We start from the raw sequence: 18,418 nt of genomic DNA on the forward strand, positions 1-18,418 counted from the left end.
ACAGATATATATCTACATTCAAACAAGTTCAACCCACTATGTAATGCATGAAAACAAGCCTCATTGGCTTTTGAAGCTCAGGCGTAATTATGCAACATGCGTGCATGTCTAATCTTCAATTTACTAGTTCTGGTGTGTGCACATGCATGTGCATACATTGATGGACATGAATAAAACTAAAAATTTAATTAAAAATATTAAATCATATAGAGTATTTGTGTTTCTTTAGAGGACTTGGAAGAAACCACTGGAGTATTGCTTTTGCAATGTTTGAACTGTTAAATTAAATATAACATTCATTGTTATATCTTTATTTTTCCAGCTTCTTAAAGCATATATCTGTGTAGATTTTGGAGCCTATTTATTTTGTTCCTTTCTGTAAATATTTCATTTTTTTTTCTTGTCATTGCCAGTCAAAAGGTTTTCTTTTAAGCGCACTACATTCAGAGCCAATCAGAGCCAAGTTATGATCTGGTCTATGAACTTCCATTCACTCACCACCAGAGGTCACCCGCTCACTATATGGACTTTTGCACCACACTAACTGTTGCACGTTATCCCGGACTACAGTTCCCATCATTCATTGCACTAATTACACACATACAGCTGAACACACTGATTACACACACACAACTGTATGTGCACTGATTGCACACAGCTGTAACCTATCACACATTCACTATATAACCCTCACTTAGATCAGTTTCAACTGTTGAGTATTGTTTAGTGTTTTACTCTCTCCTAATGTAAGCGGCGTACCAAGCCTTTCTGTGTTTGTTCTGTCTGGTCTCAAGTGTTATTCTGCATTTCTCACTTTCCCAGTGTTAGCTGTGATTCAGAGCCATATTGTGTTGTCTTAGTCTAGTCTTGTCTCATTGTAACCTGATTCCTGCCTGTGTCCCTGGATTATCTCCCTTTGCCTTGCCCCGTTGGATTACCTTTGCTGTAGATTTATCTCTGCCTGTTTCAGGATTTATCTCGTGTTTTGCCCTCTATATACCTGTTTGTCATTGTTTGACCCAATGCATGTAAAGACCACGTCACTAATAAAAGCCTGCCGTTTATCCGCCCGTCTCATCGGCTCCCATGTTACAGTAACACATGTTTTCAGTAGAAATCATACCAGTTTCCCAGATTTTTATAGATTTTTCACTTTATTTTCCTGACTAGAGAAGCAGACATGGACAGATGAAGATACTGCCTGCAGGAAATTCTTATTCTTGGGGGTAAGTCTTTACCAGCCATTTATCAACTAACTTTGAGGTCACTTCTGAGTTTTTCCTATAGGTGGAAAGTGCTGCTGTGCATGTTGAAATGATAGCTAACATGTGGAATGGTAAAGTTAACTGATGTAACTGGACACTCACTTGTTCTAGCTAGATAGGTATCTAGCAACTTTAGGCACTGGGTATATGATTGCTTAAAGTAGTGGCATTTGTCTGTCATATACAATTTATATAATACTTGCTATAAAAAAAACATTGTACAATGTATTGGCAGAAATAATTTGTCATTATAGCATGTACACTGTTAACATGCTTACAATTTTTCTCATTTTTCCTAGTTGTACTGTAGTAAATGTTAAATATGATTATTTCACTGTGACATTAGTTCATTTTTGTTGTTGTTTTCAGATCAGCTCCTGTTGCCATTCAAGTAGCACTATTTGAATGTGTGATATGACCTATAAAAAATGCATAATATTAGGGATTTTAAAATCTGTCACCAGAAAGGAAGGTACAAAATTGAAAGAAGTCATACATATCGTATTTCGATGAGAACTGAACTGATTCCATTTCCTTACAGCTTTTTTTCTGTCCTCCCATCTCTCAACTGTTAATCATTAAGTCAAACACAACTCTCCCTTCCGCTAGATGTCACTGTAACACCAGTAAACAGTTCATTATCAATGTAATCCGTGCTGCTGTTGATGGCACATTTAAATGTAACTGATAATGCACAGCTGAATGAAAGAAACATTCTGTCTGAAAGCTCTAAATACAGGCAGTTTCCTTTTAATGAGTGTGCACAAAAAATTAACAGCCACGTGTGGATGCCTTTATTACATGAATATTCATGTTAGTTAAGGCCTATAGGGACTGAAGCGTTCTTGGAAATGGAGACATTTGGTTGTTAGATCAAAAAAAGAAAAGCTCTGAATCACTGTTAAAAGCTCTTCTTTATGTTGTGACTAATCTGGGAATTTAGAAAATGCTTTCACAGTTCATTTTGAACAACCAGTAAACCAGAAAGTGTGCTAAAACCTCAAAAAGAGAATATATTACATAATCTGCAGGGTATTTCCAGAGTGACATTACATTTAGGTTTAATATGTCAACAAAAATAGCTTGGTAAAACTGTAACCTAATATCATCCCAGTCCTCTTATAATCAAACATTCCTCCTTTCCTGCACATCTTATCAGATAAGCTTGTAAGACTCTGATGCTGTTCATCTCAAGTTCCCCAAATTTGTTTATCACATGCATATTCAAACTGCAATTTTTCTACTTATGTGCTAGTCGATAATGTGGCATGGCTGAAACTTAACTAGCATATTCTTAGTCTGTGAAAAATGAATGTCGATAAACAAGTTCAGTTGTGACTCTTACATATGACCACAAAATGACCACAAAGTTATGATGTAGGGCATATGAAGCTTTTACACACAGAAAGGTAGTGTCCTTAAAAGGATAATTCTCAAAAAATGAAAGTTCTGTTCCCTGACTCACTGACTTTCTACTGTACCACTAGGTGGAATAAAAAATAAATACAAATTGTGAATGTTAGAGAAGCAACACAACTAATGCAGTAAGTCACATTAAATAGTTGATGTAATATGTCCAAATTGGACTTACGTTACAAATGTAACATACTTCAAATATCCATATCTATCACCTTGAGAGTATATATGCAAAATGATGCTGTAAAAACAAGTTCTGTGTGAACGGGCTGTAAAAACAGCATAGTGCGTGACATTCATGATCGATGAGAATATTTTGTTTGATATATTTTAAATGTGGCTCTAATCTAAAGTATCTTTCCAAAAACATAGGTCATATTTTGACATTTATTTTGGGGTTTAAAGCAGGTTGCTAATTTTCCATGGCTGGGGTGTGTAGTCACACCTTGGCGAATAATTACAGCTACTTTTTCCATCCACCAGAGCAGCAAAAAAATAGATTTTTCCTACCTTGGGAATTCATATTTTAAGAACTGCCAGTCACAGTCATTTGCAAGCATTTAACTTCTCTTTAGTAACAGTATATTGGAAAGATATAAACACAAGTTTTATATATATTTAAATAAATTATGGCAGAAGTAGATGATTTTACATACCAAGCATACAAACATACACGCATAAATATAGAATGCTGTGATTTAAATAAATAAATGAATGTTATGTGCATGGTGAAAGGGGTTTTGAATAATAATCATGATGGTCACTTTATGATTCATCACACTTGAGTAAACTGAGAATAGAAAACTAAACTATTTAAAGGTAAGCACACAGCATTATTTAAGATTTAACAAGAACAAATATAGTTAAGCTGGAGATATATATGAAACCATGATCAGTTCATTTTTGGTTTGTAGGTATTCTGATGCTGCTCTGATCTTGAATTTGTACAGTTTCATGTTCTTGGTTTCTTGGTTAGTCAGCAAAGATGACACAGAGTGCAACCATTTCCCAAGCCTGAAGAAATCCTGTGATTCATTCACCCCGCTGACCCCAGTCTATCAGCTCAACAGAGAAGAGGAGTGTCAGGAATGAGAGTGTTCAGACTGCACATTAAACTTAACCTTTTATGTTTCCCATATCAAAACCCTGGATCTATGCCTAAGAGGCTTTTCTGCTGGAAAACTCTTTCCCTTTCCCTTTACCCCTGTAGATTTGGTTTGGTCCTCACAATGCATATAGCCTGACCCATTAAATATAACTATATATATATATATATATATATATATATATATATATATATATATATATATATATATATATATATAATATTATTGCACTTTATTTTAATAATAGATTAAATAATAATGTGATAAGATTATTAAAAATAAAAGTTAGGCCTAGTATTAAATAAAAATACAATTATATTGTAAACTTAAAGGGCACCTATTATGCCCCTTTTCACAAGATATAAAATAAGTCTATGATGTCCCCAGAGTGCGTATGTGAACTCAAAATAATTTACGGATTTTTTTTTTTTTTATAGCTTGTTAAATTGGCCAAATGTATGAGCCGAAACTCAGAATTTTCGTGTCTTCCCCTTTAAATGCAAATGAGCTGGTGCTCTGTGGAAGAGGGCGTAGCTTCAAGAACTCAATTCCAGCGATCGACTGCTTTCATATGCAGTTTTAACTCCCACTTTCCTATTCACTATAATTCTGGTAGAATGTGAATGGAGCATCAATTAAAACAAACAGACAATGTTAGCTTTAGCAACATTAGTGCCAAGACTTTTCTTCAGAAAGGCAATTTGGAAAACTAATGCGTGATACTTACTACTTCCGGAAGTGTAGCTGGAACATGAACAGTTGGTACTGATCCATCCTTCAGGAGAAACTTTTGACCAAAAATAAAAATAAAAAAATGCTTTACACTGACCTTCATTCACAAAGCAGTCCGGTGGAAATGGACATAAACAAATTTCGATAGAGTTGAGGACACATCTTCTTCAAAAATAAAATTAATCCATCTCGTCTTCAGTGGCTCAGATTTCGGGAGTTAATGGACTGAGCTATGTATATTCATACATCCAGCTACAGAAAAAACAAAGGTGCTTGGGAGACATTCTCATTGGTGCAGCAATGGCGGACTGTGTTCATCTTTAAGAAAAATCACTATGTATATATATTAGGGGTGTAATGGTACGCAACAATCACGGTTTGGTACGTACCTCGGTTTTAAAGTCACGGTTCGGTTCATTTTCGCTACAGTAAGGGAAAGAAATGCAAACATTAAACTGCAGGTTGTTTATTACTATAAACTTTATTTACAATTTGTTTTCACTTTTTTAAAAATACTTTAAAATAAAATATAAAAGAAAAAAAGAATAAGAAATAAAATACTGCTGCAAAGTTCTTCACTAAATAAAATACTCTCAGTCTCAAACCAATGTCATATAATAAAATATAATGAAAAATATAAATAAATAACTATGATTACAGTGCAGCATTACCAATCCCAGCTTGTAGGCCTGCTCATATTTAAACAAATATATATAACTTTTCCAAAGTGTAAAGTGCAGCATCAACAGTTTCAATTTTTAGACCTGCTCAGATGTCGTTATTGCGTTGGACAGATCGGAATTAAGAGCAAAAGTCTGTTTAAATGCCGACGGGAGCTGCTTTGAATTATAATCGTTTTTTTCCCTTGTTGTAGTGATGTTCACACTCGCCTTTTGAAAACCTTGGGCCGGTGACACACTGGCATATTGCACCTGTCAAACATAGTCTATTTTGCCGTCAATACTGTTGACGGTGTCCTTTATCAGTAGGCTTTATATTTATGCTCAACGTTAAGTATATATATTGTTGTCGTGAAGACAAGATCCTGGTCTGTCGGCGGCCTCCCTCTATGTCACCTACAGTAGCAGCAGCAGTGCGCCAGCACCGCGTCAGGCACGATTCTGGTGTGTAAAGACACAGAAAATGCGAAGCAGCCATCACGCAACTGACACGCAGCAGAAACACCACGCTCACGCCACACAGCCAGTGTGTCACCGGCCTTAGAATCAGCTGCAGGGCGGGATTTGCGCTGAACGCGGAGACTTCCGACACTTAATATGTTCATTTAGAAACACAAAAAAATTACTTATGTTCTGCACACAAAATATTGCATTCGGTCATTCGGTACACACGTGCACCGTACCGAAAGCCCTGTACCGAATTGGTCCGTTACGAATACACGTACCGTTACACCCCTAATATATATATATACTGTAGTATATATATAAGTGATTCCTCTATGTGTGTATTTAGTTATATTCAGTCATGTATGTACATATTTTTTTAATTTAAAAAGTAATTTATTCCTATTCCTACCTCAGGTTCCCCCAAGCCAGATCGAGCCGCTTAGTAGGCCCCGTATGCGAGGCTGGGGGTGCTCGATTCTGACTCGGTGCTTACACTTTCATCATCATCATCACCAACCACATCAACCTCTCCATCTTCGTCTTGTCAATATTACAGGATATTTTATGGTTAGATGTTGACCAGATGGATTGAATGTGTTTAAAATATAAACAGGCCTTCGTACTCTCACTCTTTTCCATTGTTTTTTCTTGCGCTTGCTGCACATCACCTTTGCCTAAATTTTCCATTCCACAGCCTGATGTGGCACCATTTTGGGAGAGAGCGGCAGAGATGAAAATCTCACTTATATACAGTCTTTGAACTCTGGAGCTGGAGGGTGGATTTGTATGTGGGTGTGTGTCTGTGTGTGTGATGAAGTGCTAAACCTGCAAAGCCATGGTGTCTTGAGGGGATGAAGAGACAGGAGATGTGAAAGAGGAGAGAGACGGCGAGCGAGAAGAGCAGGCAAAGAGGGTCTGAATTGACAGTCGGATCCAATCTCTCTCTCTCTCTCTCTCTCTCTCTCTCTCTCTCTCTCTCTCGTTCTCTCTACGTCCTCCAGCATTTAACCAGACACATACTGTAGACTCAGTGTCTTGTGTAGATATTACTACACATGGTGAAAATGACCTTTTTGTAGATGTGTATAAAATCAGTTTACTATCCACATTTTGCAGCATCGACACTGAGCATGAAATCAAATGAAACCTTTGCAGATGTATGAATGTAAACTAGGGCTTGCACAGCTATTCATTTTTACTAGTCAACAAATTGAATGGTCAGCAGGTCACATTATTGCCCCTGCAAGGTCCCTGACCATATAACATCAATCAAAAGAGCCTCAAACATTTATGCAATGTTAAAAAGTTTCTGCATACGCATATTCATGTGCTACTGTTACACATATCTTTTTGTAGTCCACCTGCAGTTAGCATTTACTGTAATACAAGCTGTTCACTCAACTTGCTCCATTGGTTATTTATTGATATTTTTGGATAAGTTTTGATGATGTTTATCATGCTTCAACAAATGAGCAAATTAATGTATGAATGACAAAATAATATTATTAAATGTTTTTATTTCTAATCAAATTATTTTTAGGACCATTGCATTTTTTCAAAGTAATGCAGGGAAAAAAAAAAACTATTAAAAATACTCAGTTCTGTGGGGATTTAATCCTTGTAATCGATTACCATTTCATAAGCTGTTTTCTACATTTCTGAAAATAATAACTAGACATTAGCCAAACATGCACTAATGAACTGACACTCTTCAGGGTTTCCTTTAAACTACAACTTTTATTTATTTATTCATTTTTGTCTAATGAAACTAAATTAAATAGCTTCACTGTGCTGCATATATGCTGCACCAGTGAGTTGGATCACAGCAGTAGCTTTTTGGAGAAATTACTCTCAAGTTTAAGATTAAATGGAAAGAGTCCTGAGCTCAGGATTAGTCTTAAGCTCTAAGTAATGAAGTTGGCAGGAAATAGGAGAGAGTTTATTTTTTTCCTTCTTTGAGCTCCTCTTTTCCAACTAGAGGCCGCTGCATCTGGCCACATGCACCATCAGAGCATGAAAATAGAATCAGTACAAAAGTAGCTGCAGGAAGCTGTTCACTCAGGCACATGATCTTTCATCATAGCATTTCAACCTCACTGTTAACAAAGGGAGGTGGGGTAGGGCTGTCAGTCATTACACCTCTACTTTCTGTCCAGATGTCCCGGAGCTTGTAAGAGCATGAGCAGGGCCTTTGGCCTGGGTAATTGTTCACAATGATGAGCACATACTCTCTCCAAGACTCTTTCTTGAGGGGAAGCTCTAACTGCTGTCTGGTTTAATTTCCGTCAAACTGGTGGTGAGACACATCAGCCTCGAGGCCCAGAAGTGAAGGAGATGTTGTCAGCCATCATTGTGCAATATGCATTCCACGTGGAGAAACAAAACATAAACATTTTTAATTGGTCATTTTAGTTTGTTGAGCATACTGGCTAGGGATGTTTAAAGTACCAGTGAAGTTGTTACTACAATAAAAAGAATAATCTTTCTACAGTATCATAGTGAATACCATATCATTTAAGTGCTGTCCATGTATATTCGGGCATGTGCTTATGGTGATGTGATCTGACTGGGCCATGAAAGCATATTCACCTTTTTTCCTTCATCTACTGTGTGGTCACTTTTGCTGTGTGCTTCGGGTCAATGTTATGCTGGAAGGTAAACCTTCTTCCCATTGACAACCTTCTGGCAGATGGCAGCAGATTTTCCTCAAGAAGTCAAGTTTGCAATACAAAAGAACCTTTCCATTTCCATAATCAGTCCTTTAAGTGTGAATGGCTCATAGTCTGAAAACTTTAGCATGATGTAGAAAAATATATAAAATGGAGTCAGTTTGTTACTTTTTACGTGTTGATTTAATTGATTAAACTGGATTATTTTAATTATTACACCTTTTTTTATATTTTATGAGCTGTGATGATCTGATAAAAACAAAGGTTTATTATTGTATGTTTCTGTGGCATTTCATTTATTGTATACCTTTTAAATTTGCTTATTGTAACAACAGCAGCAGCAGTATTTGAAACACATGTATTTGGTACTTTCCTCCCTTTTATCTTCACTCTTTCCTTCCATTCTTTTCATGGCTTTGGAAAACTTACATCTGATGTTTCTCTGCGTCACTTTTTGCTTAACTCTGGGTCGTCGACACCAAGCTTTGTTGCAAAATTTCTAGGAATTAAATGCTTTTTCTGAATCTTTACAATCTCTCTGCGAGCGATCATACAGGTGCGGATATATCTGTGGCAGCTCAGCTATTTGACCCAGTGTATTTATGTTGCTAGTGACTTAAAAAGATATTGTTCTCTTGCCACCTGTCTTCCGTTGTTTAGAAGCCAAAACAAACTCCTCCAGAAAGTTTGCTTTGGTCCGCTGTTTCAAACTGCCAATATAAACTCAAAATTTACTTCATTTCGGCCTGAAATTAAATCATATCACTTTGATTCTTTGAAGTATATCGGGTCCTTAAGGCTATTTACATTCAAGGGTTAGTTCACCATAAAATGAAAATTAGCCCATAAATTACTCAGCTTGAAGTCATCCTAGGTGTATATGAATTTCTTCTTTTATATGAATCCAGTCAGAGTTATTTAAAAAAAATTGTCTTTGATCTTTCAAGCTGTTGAATGGCACTCAGCAGGTGTTGTACTGCATCAGAAGTTTAATAAAAATAACAAACCAATAAAAAAAAAAAAAAGTATCTCACATGGCTCTGGGGGGTGAACAAGGACCTTCTGTAGCGAATCGATGCATATTTATAAGAAATATATCCATATTCAAAACGTAATAATCACTTTAATCTAGCTTGAGCTAACTGTTGTAAAACGGAAGCAGTTCCAGGGAATCAGCATTGCGCATGCTCCAGTGAATCTCGGGAAAACCAGCGTTTGTTAACTGGAGCAAAGGAAGCAAAGTGTCCTTACTTTAGCAAAGGAAAACCAGTCTCCTCTTGGCTTATATTGAAATCCTCTGATATTTTTCTGTATAAATCCTTGATTTGTACTTCTAATTAGTGATCGATGTTTTGATCTCTTCGCTGCGTTTCCACGTGCGTCACTTCTGAGCGGTGCATGCGCAAAGCTGAACTCACACTCACAAAGTGATTATTACGTTTTGAATATGGATATCATATATGAGTATGGTTGTATATATATATGCAAAATATATGCAAAATACAGCCATCAACTCCTGTGGTGCAGATGGTAAAATGTGTGACTTACAAAAATTTCAAATCACATAAGAAAATTATTTATTTTCAATGAAAACTAAGAATATTCGCAAAAAGTTACAAATAAAGTATCAGGTTGTGTAGGTGTATGGAGGGCTTTATTGTCCCAATAAGGTGGCATCCATTTAATGATTTAAATTAAAACTATAATTTACACTTATTAATCTAACGTTATTACTGCATACTGTTTTATAGGGGTGTGACGAGATGAGACACGAGACCTGGTTCACGAGAATAAGACGAGACAAGACAAATGAACACCTGACCACTCTTGTGGGTTTGCTACTGTTACAATTAAAAATCACAGAATGGTAAAAGGATTGCTGTGATTAAACTAATAATAGGTGAGTAAGATTTATACTGTGTGAATAATCAAGCATGGAAAATAATCAGTCGTATTGGCGACACAGAGGGGCCCCAAAATAAAATTCTGCTTAGGGCCCCATGAAGGCTTATGCCAGTGCTGCACACACACACACATACACAAACACACACACGCACACACACAGTAAACTAACAATCTGGCTTCCCTTTGATTCCACTCACTCACTCACTCACTCACTCACTCACTCACTCACTCACTCACTCACTCAATCACTAACTCAATCACTCACTCACTCACTCACTCGCTTTTTCTTTCTTTCTTTCTTTCTTTCTTTCTTTCTTTCTTTCTTTCTTTCTTTCACTTCAATTTAATGTTTTTAATAGTATGTCAGAATGACTAAAGAATGTGGGCTGTTTAGATGACAGACTTTAGCAACATCTGCTCTTGCCACTTGTCTCATCTCTTATTGATTGGCTTCTGTTAGATAACTAATGTATGAGTGTTGTTTGTTCCATTATAATTATAGCAATTTAAGCAGCAGGAAGTGTGCCACTGGTGCAAAGAGATCACAACATGTTCTAGAGTGTAACATGTTTATGATATTTTCATAAACAGCATCACATTTACTTTGAGTTTTAACCAGCTTTCCACAAAGTCATTTTAGTGGAAGTGTTATGCACTAATCTTTGCAAATTGTAGAGATTACCAAGAATGGTTGATTATGTGTGGTTAAATTTTGAACCTCGTGGTTTTGTATTCATCTAATCAATGGCATTCATACATGTTATTTCTTCTGTATATATATATATATATATATATAAACACACACACACGCACACGCAAACACACACACACACACACACACACACACACACACACACACAATTTAGAATCGTTGGTAAAAATAATCATAATAATTTGTGAATGTTTTAGGGCTTTTAAAAACAGGATGTTTGCAATATTTTTCTTCAGAATTAAAAGCATCAAGTATGAAAGTTAGATGGGACAAGATTGCGGGGTAACAATTAAGAACACCATGACATTCAAGAGTTAATGGGCAATTTGCTTTATTTTATTAGTCTGTGCTCAGAAGAAAAGCCATAATTACAAATAATTACCCCCAAAACCAAAGAAATTGAGGCACAGAGCATTTTCTGGAAAATAAGTGATGTTCAGCTCTCTGATTAAATATTCATATTAATTATAAAATAATTGGGATGGCAGTGCGCTTGATCTTAGTAAGTTGTGAATTATTCATAGATGCAAATAAATGGCCTTTGAAATATTTACAAGAGAAATGCTCTTTGTGCCTGATTTGTGGCGCGGTAATATTCACTGAAACTAAAAACCTTTTACCTTGTACTTGGAAAAATACTTGGTTACTAGGTTTTACAAATATAAAAGTAATATGCTTAAGCATAAATATCAAACTAACTGATGATTTATCAAACAAAAAGCAACTGACTATTTCATATTGTTGTACTCAGTCTATCTCACTAGTATGAGGGTAATTTGCAGAGATGATCATTCATGTGCAGTGCAGCATCGATGTGGTGTCTGCACTTGAAGCAGCCTAACAGAATTCCTGTTTAACGTTCTAACACGTCAGCTTTTAAATACTTCTCACAGAATGCTAACTTTTGTTAGAACTGACATTGCTGTTAGTAGGCCAAATTTAGCAATCAATTCAAAATATTAACTATTAACTATTAGCTTGTTTCTTTTTCTTTTTTTTCTTCAATAAACTCCTAATTTGCTGTTTATCAATAGTTAGTAAGGTAGTTGTTAAGTTTAGGTATGGGGTATTAATGGATCTAAAATATGGCTAAACAGAATAATAATAGAGAGTGACAATCCCAAAACTAAAATGTTACCTAGGCTAGGCTAGGCTAATCACTGGTTCACATTTTAGCATTACAACTCATTTAAATCTAGAATGTCCCAGTCGTGAGCTCACTGACCTTTGGCTTAGCATAGTTCGAAAGACTGTTTGATTTTGCTGTGTGAACCCATGTTTCATAAAAAGTTATATAAAAATGTGTAACTTACATCGTAACTTATGTAGGCCCTTTATTATTAAACAAATTAGGAATTTGATTTTGGCTCTTCAATACAAATTTTCCAAATTTTTAAGACAGATATACAAATAATTGGCCTGATGGAATCGTGAAAATATATTACTTGACCCGAACAGGCTACAATAGTCCAAAAATAATGACTTAAATGTACCGTAGTGATTTGGGATAAGACCAAAAGGCAGTTTGGTAGAGGAATTTATGTATTTATGATAGCAACACTATGTTTTACCCAAAATAAAACAAATACCCAAATATATATATAAAAAAATAGAACCATATTTAAAAAAAAAAAAAAAATACCTCTCAGGTGTTTCAGGAGGCCTCTGATGTAGAAATGAAATATATATTTTTTATACTTTTTTTTTTTGTTTGTTTTTTTACATTTTATTAAGTTTTTAGGGAAATGTTGAAATATTACAACGTTGGCCCTAGTAAGAAGCAGAATTTCTTTGTACTCACTTTGTCTGAATAGATAAACAGTTGATTGCTTAGTTAGCCCCATAACAGGATATATCATGAGTTATAATCACACAACAATCATATTTTATTATCAATTATAATACAATTATTGTTTATTAATAAAAAGGGGAATTAGTGGCCTAATGGTTAGATAGTTTGACTCCTAACCCTAGGGTTGTGGGTTTGAGTCTCGGTACCACGACTGAGGTGTCCCCAAGCAAGGCTGGCCACAGCTCCGGGTGTGTGTTCATGGTGTGTGTGCACTTTGGATGGGTTAAATGCAGAGCACGAATTCTGAGTATGTGTCATCATAATTGGCTGCATGTCACTTCACTTTCAAAATAATTTATTAATAAAAAATATATATATATAAAAAAATCATACTTATAAAAGAAAATATCTACTATCACTTTTATTGTGGTTTGAATGAAGTCTGTTTTTCCATGAAAACAATTAAACATTTAATGTGAATCTGAGCATAAACATGGCCTATTTATGTAGACATCTGTTTGCCTGTTGTACAGTAAATTGTTATCAGAGTTGTTCTTTCTTTTTAATATAAATCTTTTTTCACATTAACTTTACCATTTATTGGATTTAAGTGGAGTTTTATTTAATCAGGATTCTATGTCTGGCTCTAGCTCTGAGCCTGAATCAGATTTGATCAAAAGTTATTACTGGTATTCAGTGGCCCCTAGATCCTCCCTGAGATTGTATTCCCTGCCTGTAAGAGCTCTTTAGAGGAACATATTCCCCAGTGCACTGCTTATAATGGAACTGGTGAACGGTGCCACCACATGAGAATCAGCATTGAGGTCAGCGTTGAATTCATGATGTCCCTGAGTGAGATCTGAATTTCATTTTCTCAGTTGGCTGTAGACCTGCAAATCATAATATATATTGCGAAATGGGCAACTTAAATACACATTTATGACATCCTTTTGTGGATGTTTTTAAAATGGCCAAATAATATTTTAAATTTAACACAAGTTGGGAAAGAATCTGATCCTCATGCGTATGCCATTTTGTATTGAGTGTTAACTGTGATTAGTAATGACATCTGAAAGAGCTTGATGGAGTGTACACTTTATGGGTAATTGATCACCTCCGTGTCCTTCACACAACCTCACTGTGGACAAAAAGCCATTGTGGCATCTCACAATCAGGATGACACAAATGCAATCACAAGGACTGCTGATTTAATTTTTAACCCACAATTTTATTGTATTTTATTTATTATATATATATTTTTAATGGGTGCCAAATGGTTCTTGGCGGGTTTCCACCAGTTTGACAGTCCCAGGAAGCTCACATTTTATTCTTTTACGTCCCAAATTTTATTGACAGCATTGTAAACTGTAAACCTTTAATATGAATGCCCATTCTAAATACAAACAATTTAGTTAGCTTAATTTAATACTCTATTTAAAAAGTGGCTATGTTATTCAAATGGTTTTCTTTTGAAGTAGATTAACAGACATGTAAAACAGCGGAGCTTAACATACTTGATCCTTGTTTGTATTGCAGTAATGGGTTGAGATTAATTTTAGTGTGTTGCAAGAGGGGAAAAAGGCAAGGATAAGAATATTGTGATTACACAAATGCAGTCGATACAGCATGATCCAGTAATGTTACAGCTGTTCACACTCACCATTTGTCATTCTGACAGATCAGATAAGACAATATAAACCAGACGTGAAACTGGGCAGTGTGTTGTAAGCATTTGTACATATCTTGCATGCTATTTGCAGGATTTCCATGGCAGTTGATACTACATAGCATGTCTAAATAGTTCTCAAGTCATTAAGAATCGCAAGGCATTGACTATTATAATACCTGACAGTTACAGCCATGTAAAATATAATATACTGTATATTACTAGTCTGGGCATTTATTTTTTATTTTTGGTTGTAGCCAAGATTCCATACGTTGTCTTATAAAAACCATGCTTTATTTCTCAAAGTTATTCATTCCTCTTAGTGTCATTGATACTTCTGTCAAACTGCCTTTAGTGGAGATGTTGGTCACATAGAATTACAATTCGATAAATAATTTTATGCAGTTTACAGTATACCACCAAAGCAACACATTTTCACATTTTTTCTCTATTCTAATTAGATCAGGTCAGGGATGCTGGTTAACAAAGAGCGAAGCCAAGTACTTGACACAAACTTAATAATAGCGCGCGTGTGTGTGTGTCAGGGGCGGGGGGTGGTTTAAAATAAAGTATAATTGAGTAACTAAATACAGCCTCACCTTTGTATCCAGCAGTCTTTTAGTTTTTCTAACTGGCAGAAAGAAAGAAATAAAGAAAGAACGAAAGAAAGAAAGGTGTGCGTCAAACACATTATCATTTACAGTATACATTACAAATACTGGTAAGTATTTATATTAATCTAAGAGATAATGTAATAGCAATGCACAAATGCTTCAAAGGAACTTTTGAGTGAATTCCTGTTAACTAGTAGCACTGCAAATTCATTTCATTTTTTTTTAATGATTTTGGAGATTTCTGCATACTGTACAAAGGTAACACTTAATTTGCTGCAATTTGCCTTCTATACATATAACTAAATTTAGAGTATTATGTTGGATTATTAACTTAAAACAACATGTAATATTGTTTCCAATGTCAGCAATACTATAATAATAATAATAATAATAATAATAATAATAATAATAATAATAATAATAATAATAATAATAATAAAGCTATTTAAATTTAGTGGATAACAAACTAACAGAACAACATTTATTAATCTAGGTTAATGTTAATTAATTTATAAATACACTGTTGTTTTCATGTTTGTATAACTTAAAATGTAGAAAAATGTATTAGAACATGAAGAAATTAACTTTTTTTTATGGAGCTTTGGAGCAAAATATTGTCCTTTTTGTTATTTAGAAAAAAAAAAAAAAAACTTTCTCTTTTAAAGGCAGGAGCTACTTGAGTGTCCTTCATGAAACAGAAAGAGGATAGAACAAAGGCCAATAAAAAGGAGACTTTGTTATGAGGATCACACGTCGGTCATCTCCTTCTCACACAGAAATACAGAACAAGTTTTCCCTAATCAGCCATCTGCACAGCAGCTCCCGGGCGGCCGATCGTGGGTTAAAACGGCCACAGAAGCCTGTGAAACTCGGCCAGAACAATCAGTCTCCATCATCAAACAGCAAAGAGGGACAGCTGTGACCATGGACGAAAGTATCACCTCCACCCAGGGTTTATGGGGATCCATGAGAACAGGCTGTCTGAGTGTTCCTCCAGCTGTGAAGACCGCCTCTCCTCCCCTGATTTCACATGGTTTTAGCCTTTGTTCACCAAAAACCCTGCAAGTCCTCTGAAATCAAAATGAAAATAGAAGTTGGTCAGAGACAAAGTTGGTGATGGTAATTTGAGCCAGAATGCATGGTATGGAATGCGTGGAGATGAATTAACATTTCAATTTATTCTCTGTGGAAGGTGAGAGACAGTTTGCACATGGGATTGTGAAACTGATAGTGGAGTGGGATGGGGAGACCATCAAAAAGATGACGAACACTAAACTTAATGCAAATAAGGGGCGGAAAGCACTGGGTGCCTATTCCAAAATCTGTCCAGTGCTGTCCATGTGGATGCCATGAGTTTTGATAAACCCCTTTGGAGTCGAGATACAATGCATACGTTGCATATCTTTTTTTTTTATAGTTAAATATAATAATGCTAAAAGTTTAATTAAGTGATAATTGGTGCAATTAACTTTTTGTTGAGCAGTGTATTACTGCATATTAGTACTGTATTAGAAAATATATTTAAAGAACCAGTAAGATGAAAATTCTAAGCTTCCTATCACTGTTTATAAGTCCTGTACAATAGGTTTAAATCCATCCAAGGTTAAAAAACATTGTCATTTTGTCAAAATATCATTTTAAAATTACCTCAATTCTCAGAGATCCCCAAACGGTTCGCACGAAGCTGTTCAAAAGATTCAGTTTCCTTGAACCCCACCTTTCGGTAGCAAACTGTGTTCTGATTGGTCAACTAACATAAGCAGTTTGGATTGGTTGTTCCGCACACAACTTCACGGTAAACAATGCGTTTCTTCAACAAATCTTTTTGGGGTGAATTATGTCTTATTCCTCTCACCACGAAGCAAACAGTAAAATAAAAAACTTGAACAGTCTCGCTGCTTTTTCTTCTGTGTGGGTGTATTCAAGCCGCGCGCTTCAGTTTGAATCTGAATAGCGCGTTCAGCGTGGGGGCGTGGTCATTACATTAGATATAATGAAGGGAGACGTGAAAAACGGACATCGCGTTGTTTTCATATGGATTACTTTATCACAGAATATCTGTTAGCAGCACTTGTTACACTTCATTTTAATGACATGTTTGTAAATGAAGATCAGCGCAGACAGGCTGCAGACAGCACACATACTGATAAGACGCTCGGGAGAAAACAGACACATAACTTCATAATCATACTTCGCGTTGTGATTCGGAGATGCTTGTTGGTCTAAATAAAGTTGGTAATGAACCATCTTTTATGGCCAAACGCTTTGAAAATCCCGCTGTACTCAGCGAGATTAGAAAAGCAGTCATCAGTGAAATGTTGTGAACACAACAAAAGGGATTTGTTGTACTGCTCTGGTATTGTGGTAAAAATGAATTTTAGCCATTGGTTATTCTGATCCTCATTCTTTGGCAGTGAAAATAAAACAAACTTGCCTTTACAATTAAAAACACACTGTCTCCTCGACATGATGCTATCACACCAACCAGAGCGTCTGTGTGGGGGGCTGGGGCAGGTCAGAGTTTCGTTTCTCTCAAGACGGTAGGCGGAGATTATTATGCAAAGTGTTCCTAGTGACGTACATGGAGATGGGCAAAAGATTTGAAATCTATAACGACTCGTTTCAGCGATTCAGAGTCGACTCCTTACTTTAGAAGCCAATAACTTTATAAATCGTGTACTTTTTTGGTTTAATTACTTTGCACATTGTTTACACTGAAGGACAGCTACATCATACACTGTAATACAGGTCATTTTAGATTTTCCATCTGTGTGGCTCTTTAAACACATGACATGCAACATTCAACAGCAATTGCATTATATAATATTTTAGCTTGCCATTAATGTTTGTCAATATATTCGACAGACAATAGAAGTAATTCTGAAATTATATATAAAGATGTGCGTAAGTCTTGTGTAGGTGGGTCAAAAAGTCCAACTAATTGCATTTACTATAGTTTTTATCCATACATTTTAGACCAAAAACATTAGAATCAGTCCACTCTATATATTTATTTAAAATATCATATATATATATATATATATATATATATATATATATATATATATATATATATATATATATATATATATATATATTATGCTAAAGTGTAATTATTTTTACTTAAATATAGTCTCAAAATGAGAATGAGAACAGCTGTGAACTTGTGTGAACTTAAGAACCTGGTCAGTCTGAATCGTTCATGAATTAATAATTTTTTTCACATGAACACACAAAAAAATTTGAGGTTTGTACATTTTTAATTGAATAAAAATAAAAATGTTGGCCCGTTTTTCAGACAAAGGCTTCATAGGACTTGCCAGGACATGAGTTCATACAGAAGTTTGAAAGCTCCAGACCTCATTATTCATTTTTTTGCTCCTCAGAAGAAAGAAAAACATACATGTTTAAAAT

At 35.4% G+C, this 18,418-nt stretch overlaps 1 long non-coding RNA gene across 1 annotated transcript; it reads left to right on the forward strand.

Annotated features, from left to right (window-relative positions):
* Window positions 1-1,171: 1,171 nt before the first annotated feature.
* LOC127938325 (uncharacterized) lies at window positions 1,172-6,274 on the forward strand. The gene is made up of 2 exons (XR_008148668.1): window positions 1,172-1,226; window positions 6,061-6,274. It is a non-coding gene; the product is annotated as an uncharacterized LOC127938325 (long non-coding RNA).
* The last annotated feature ends 12,144 nt before the right edge of the window (window positions 6,275-18,418 follow it).

The sequence above is a fragment of the Carassius gibelio genome, chromosome A20, assembly GCF_023724105.1.
Source record: "Carassius gibelio isolate Cgi1373 ecotype wild population from Czech Republic chromosome A20, carGib1.2-hapl.c, whole genome shotgun sequence".
NCBI classification, from domain to species: domain Eukaryota; kingdom Metazoa; phylum Chordata; class Actinopteri; order Cypriniformes; family Cyprinidae; genus Carassius; species Carassius gibelio.